Source organism: Lissotriton helveticus, chromosome 4_1 (genome assembly GCF_964261635.1).
Source record: "Lissotriton helveticus chromosome 4_1, aLisHel1.1, whole genome shotgun sequence".
Taxonomy (NCBI): Eukaryota; Metazoa; Chordata; class Amphibia; order Caudata; family Salamandridae; genus Lissotriton; species Lissotriton helveticus.
The window spans coordinates 317,248,333-317,255,265 of NC_136063.1; positions in this window are offsets into that span (position 1 = coordinate 317,248,333).

The window sequence follows — 6,933 nt, forward strand, 5'->3', positions numbered from 1 at the left end:
GTGTTACTATATGTTTGAAAATGTAAGGTGCTCTATGTTTAACTGTATAGACAAGAAAATGGAAGTGTGATTGATTCTTTACAGGACTGACTAGGTGTGTGAGTAACTCCATGGATGAGTGGCAGAGTGTGAGTGTCTGTATAGGTGTATGAGTGCATATGATAGTGTTGTAAAGATGAGTGATTGTATGTATGAATGATTGTATGGGTGAATGAGTGAATGTGTGTGTAGACGTAGGAATCAGTGAGTACGTATGTAGTAACTAGTATTGGTGTGTCAATGGTTTCAAAAATTATACTCTGTATTTAACACTGGGTGAAACAGAGGTTATATTAAAATGTGAGGAGATGCATTGTATTGTCACATGAATGATATCATCAGTGATGTGGTCATTGATGTCAAATGAGATGTCATCAGTGATGTCATTTGAGATGTCATCAGTGATGTCATCAGTGATGTCACTGACCATGTCATGAATGATGTAATATGTGACATGATCAGCAGTGGATTGCGGGTGCGCAATATATAGTTAGTGCAACTAACTATATATGGAATTTCAATGGTTTTGTGTGAGTAAAATAAGGTTTTTTAAATGCTAATTCCTAACTATATATGGTCTATAACCTATGGTTTTTTCAGTGAATTTTCAAGGTTTTGTAAATGCTAATTCCTAACTATATATGGTCTATAACCTATGGTTTTTTCAGTGAATTTCAATGGTTTTTTAATAGCAAATATCATAAGCTGTCGAATGTCAAGTACGTGGTAAGTGAAAACATTTTCGTGTTTATGCACACTGATCTGCTTTGAATGGTGCCCCCCCCCCCTCATTTCTATTAGGAGTACTCTCTCTTTGCAGATAGTGAAAGGTAGTTAACGCAGGCCTTTGCCCCCGTTGTAATCCGTCGTGCCTGCTTCTCTCTCCATTTGATTGATTGTTATCCAAGTATTTACTGTTTTAGAATTAGTTCTCTTTGGTTCATTCTCTATTTACAAACAAACACAGAGTCGCAATACTCTGTTTAGTCTTTGCAGATAACGAAAAATCGTGTAAAAAAAAAGAAAAGGAATCGAGCAAAATCAGTAGGCCACTAATGGGATCTCTTTTTGACCTCGCTAAAATAGAAACATTAGGAACAACCCCTCATGACAAATACAAAACTAGTGAGATGAACTGAACTCCACACAATGATGGCTGCAAAACAGCTCGGCTCCGCCACCCACCCCGCCCAAAATAACGATAAAGAGCGGCTGCCATGATTGGTTGCGGAATGGCCACAACGGAGCTACGAAATGGTGCTGCTCTCATGCTAACCCCAGCTTCGGTCTGAAACATCCAGAAACACTGTAGACTACCAATTCGATCAGTTCCGGTAGCGCCCCAATGTAACCCGGTAGAGAAGAACTAGCCCTCCCCTCTTTGACTGATGGTTCTTGTTGCCTGTCCCTTCTGTTGTCATTTAACAGAACTATTTAGCCTGCTGAAAGGGGTTGTGTTTCGACCGCTGGTTGGTGGAGACATTTTGACTATATTCTGGACCTGCGTTGTCGCGTAATGCGTCATATGACGCGCCGCGTTAGCGCATCCGGAAGTCATCCGGGGCGCGCAGCGCGTAACGTAAGCATAACAAGTCATGTGACTTGTTAATAAAACTTTTCATTGGTTCATTTTACTTTTCTTATTCTAATGATGAAAGCCTTGGTCATATCACCTAAAAATTACGCTTTTAATTACTTCCGAACATTATTTTCTCTTAAATATATGTTATAATGTTCCAGGCTAATGTACTTTCCCGGAAATTTTACAACTGTCCTGCAAGTAAAATATATTCTTTTTTCGAGAAAAAGAGCGTTTCTTCGTCCCATGACGGAGCCGTTGAGCAAAAGAGGGTCGACCTGCTGTCTTAGTCGCCGATACGCCTGAATATGAGATTCTTATCGATCACTTTATGTTGCAGGAATAGAAAACACAACAGCCCTTGACCATTTATCTTTACTGCGTTCCTTCGTATTATACCTTTTACCCTTCATGTAATTGGTCTGCTTTATTTCACTTGCCTTTTAATGATTCTAAAACAGTGACTATTATTAAAAACTTTACCAATGTATACACTACTACCATGTTTTCTTTTAAAAACCTTTATTGTGAAAATTTCATTATACAAATACGAGCCTATAACCACGTGGGCCTGCCACGGAGCAAACTGTAATCGTATATGATGAATAGACATTTACACTGTAGAGGAACGTAACGGGCGGGCCATTAGGTTGCAAAAACTAAGGTGTCTAACAGCTACGGAATCGGTGGACGTACATTTTATAATTAAAATACGACAGGGCCAGTTACAATAAAATTATCTAGATATACATTTGCGGGCAAGTACCATGGGTGACGTTAATTCGAATTTTCAACAGTACAGTAATCAATAACACATCAGAACTTAATATCAATAGGGATGTCGAAATATTCAATCAATTCTCGTCCCCGCCCGCCATGTGCTTCAAAACTGCATACGTATCTCGTGATATCAAGGTTGTGCAACCAGTACACAACAAGGAGTTACGAGTCCCATTTATTCCGGCGCCATTTTGGGCGAGGACGGGCAGGTCCAGGATATAGTCAAAATGTCTCTACCAACCATCGACTATGATGATGTTCATATGCTGTATTTATTAGAGTAACACTCATCTGCCCACATGAAATTAATTTACCACAATCTAAACATGTCATTTTAATCTTTCCAAAGTTCTTCTAAATATTTGGGACCGTTTCCCTTGCCTCTGAAGCTCTCAGTGCCACTTCTTTAATGAATGTACTAGCAGGTCAGGGGTTCTCCTCCAAATCTCTCTTTTATGCAGCACTATAATTAATTGGTGCCACCTCTCCATATGACGATGCATGGTATAGTTACCACAACTATATTTTTTTTCGGTTCCTCTGGAGAGTTCATCGTGGCAGATGAAGCGTGTAACATACCGGGCATTTACCTTTTTTTGCATGTACAGGAAAGGAAAAAAAAATCGAGCGTCCGAGTTCTAAGGTGTCCCAGGGCCATTTTAGTGGACCAGGCCCAAATCCAAAGAACAGCCATCTCACAGGCTAATGGGGCGACCCACGCCGAGTTTCAGCATTGTAGGATGACCACACAAGTACAGCAACTTGCTAGACATCACCTCGGTGCCATCCGGATCTCGGCGCCCCACTGCAGATGAAGTGCCTCTCAACTATGAAACCACCACGGTGACATCCGGATCTTGGCACGTTGTGCTGGCTTCGGCCTATTCGCACATCGGTCCGCTACTGACGCCATCTCACAGGCTAATGGGGTGACCCACGCCGAGTTTCAGCATTGTAGGATGACCACACCAACTTGCTAGACATCACCTCGTTGCCATCCGAATCTTGGCATCTCAACGCCTAGTGGTATCTTCCATACAGAAAATATTGTTACGCTGCCTTTGGCCCCATTCGCACATCAGTCCGCAACTTAGACATCACCTCGATGCCATCCGGATCTTGGCATCTCAGCGCCTTGTGGTGTCAGTCAGAAAATATTGTTGCGCTGCCTTTGGCCCCATTCGCACATCAGTCCGCTACTGACACCATCTCACAGGCCAATAGGGCGCCCCACGCCGACTTTTACCATTGTACGATGGCCACACCAGTGGCACAACTTGCTAGACATCACCTCGGTGCCATCCGAATCTTGGCATCTCAACGCCTAGTGGTATCTTCCATACAGAAAATCTTGTTACGCTACCTTTGGCCCCATTCGCACATCGGTCCGCAACTTAGACATCACCTCGGTGCCATCCGGATCTTGGCATCTCAGCGCCTTGTGGTGTATTCTCTTCAGAAAATATTGTTGAGCTGCCTTTGGCCCCATTCGCACATCGGTCCGCAACTTACACATCACCTCGGTGCCATCCGGATCTTGGCATCTCAGCGCCTTGTGGTGTCTTCTACTCCGAAAATATAGTAGAAAATATTGTTGCGCTGCCTTTGGCCCCATTCACACATCAGTCCGCTACTGACACCATCTCACAGGCCAACAGGGCGCCCCACGCCGACTTTTACCATTGTACGATGGCCACACCAGTGCCACAACTTGCTAGACACCACCTCGGTGCCATCCGGATCTTGGCATCTCAGCGCCTTGTGGTGTCTTCAAATCAGAAAATATTGTTGCGCTGCCTTTGGCCCCATTCGCACATCGGGCCGCTACTGACGCCATCTCACAGGCCAACGGGGCGCCCCACGCCGACTTTCAGCATTGTAGGATGGCCACACCAGTGCGGCAACTTACTAGACACCACCTCGGTGCCATCCGGATCTTGGCGCGTTGTGCTGCCTTCGGCCTATTCGCACATCGGTCCGCTACTGACGCAAACTCACAGGCCAACGGGGCGCCCCACGCCGACTTTCAGCATTGTAGGATGGCCACACCAGTGCGGCAACTTACTAGACACCACCTCGGTGCCATCCGGATCTTGGCGCGTTGTGCTGCCTTCGGCCTATTCGCACATCGGTCCGCTACTGACGCAAACTCACAGGCCAACGGGGCGCCCCACGCCGACTTTCAGCATTGTTGGATGGCCACACCAGTGCGGCAACTTACTAGACACCACCTCGGTGCCATCCGGATCTTGGCGCGTTGTGCTGCCTTCGGCCTATTCGCACATCGGTCCGCTACTGACGCAAACTCACAGGCCAACGGGGCGCCCCACGCCGACTTTCAGCATTGTAGGATGGCCACACCAGTGCTGCAACTTGCTGGACACCACCTCGGTGCCATCCGGATCTTGGCGCGTTGTGTTGCCTTCGGCCTATTCGCACATCGGTCCGCTACTGACGCCGCCTCACGTGCCAACGTATTTTCTCCGCATTTTATACCCTATGCCGCATAACAGGTCATGTGACTTGTTTATAAAACTTTTCATTGGTTCATTTTACTTTTGGTTTCCTAATGATGGAAGGCATGATCATGTGACCTAAAAACAACACTTTTCATAGGATGAAAACTTTTTTTTTTTCCCAAACGATGAAAGCCCCACCTTGTTTCTGGATGTTTCAGACTGAAGCTGGCGTCAGCATGAAAGCACCACCATCTCGTGGCTCCGTCGTGGTCATTCCGCGAGCAATCATGGCAGCCGCTCCCCACCAGAAGCCTGCAGGAGTCGGAGCCCCCAAAACTTTTGATGAATTCTCAAGGCGGAGGGGACGCTTTCGAGAATGGGGTCCAAGACCTAGCAGACAAGCGTCCGATTTCCAAGGTGTCCCAGGGCCATTTCAGTGGACCAGGCCCAAAAAGGAAACAGCCTGCCGCCATTTTGAGAGTCCTGTGACAGCCGCCTATCGCTGCACCGCAAGAGTGGGCGCAACTCAGCTGAATTGCGGCTTTTGACACAGTGGACCAAAAACGGACGGAATGGCAACTGAAACGGTAAAGGGGCGCCCCACTACAACAGATGACACTCCACAGGAGAGGCCCGTTCACGCCGCCTCCCCCGGGGCGCTCCACGCCGTTATTCGGAGCAGCATTGTAGGATACCAAAACCAGTGCGGCAACTTACTGGACATCACCTTGGTGCCATCGTTCTGCTGCCTTGGAACTATTCGCGCAACAGTTTGCTACTGATGACCCACCCCCCGCGACGCCCCATGCCGTTATTTGCTGGGTGGCAACTTACTAGACATCACTTTCGTGTCATCTAGATTTCGGCGCGTTCTGCTGCCTTGGAACTATTCGCACAACAGTTTGCTACTGATGACCCACCCCCCGCGACGCCCCACGCCGGAAATCTGGACGTTGTGCTGCGTTGGGACTATTCGCACAGCCGACCGCTACTTCGTTGTTTTTCCCTAAAAATGTTTATATGTTATTACTATTTTTGTTTTCTTGTATATATTTATAAATTATTAAAGTTTTATAATCTTACTACTTTGTCGGAGTGCTATATATTTTTAATGTGACACATAATTGTAAAAACTTTGATGTACAAACAGTCATCCCTGGAATCTTCCGCTTCAGGCTCGGTCCCCTCCCCAATCACAATACAGGATGGTTTTCAGATAATAGCAACGCTTCTGCTGTGACGGATCTCATCGAGTGTGGGCCTTGATCTACTATAACTCCTTTGAAGAGGGGTGATTCTTTACAGCTGTGGCCATAAACTACATCTGCAGGGCTAGCTGATACCCTAGGACCAGCCTGGACAATCGGACACAGAGGAAAAGGAGTGTCAGAGGGTGCGGTAGTGAATAGGGCGAAAGGGAGGTGTCGGGCGGGCACAGGGTGTGATTCTCAGGGAACAGCAGCGCAGATGGGGGAGGTTTATTACCCATGCATAAGACAGAGAGCGGGGGTGACCACTGCCTGGGGGAGATGCTTGCGAGGGTGGGGAGCCATGCTAAGGATCGACAGCGTGCACAGAGTGGGTCTGGTCAAGGCATCTAAAATGGCTGCCGTGCACGACAAAAGTGTGGCATTTGAAAAAAGACAAGATGGCGCAGACAATGTTTTTCAACACTTCCTGATTTCCTTCGAATCGAACGTTAACAGACGTTGGGGCATATTACCAAAGTTAAGCGATATTTATCCCTAACGATGCTTAGCAACGATTTTTTTACCGTCAGAAATTATCGCAGATAAACCTTGCTATTATCAAGGTTTATCGGAAATACGATAAAAAACGACCGCAATGCATTAATATCGCTGAAAACTCAGCGATATTCATGCATTACCGAGCTAATGCTCTTAGCCATGTTATCCACCTCCCATTGGATAACATGGCTAAGAACTGCTCAGGGCAGGTGGTAGCTTTTGGAGATATTCGCCCTTATCTCGAATATTTCCAAAAGTTGATAATAGGAGATAGCGATGTTAGCGACTGTTTCCAGTCGCTAACATCTTGGCATGCCCACTTTGCATG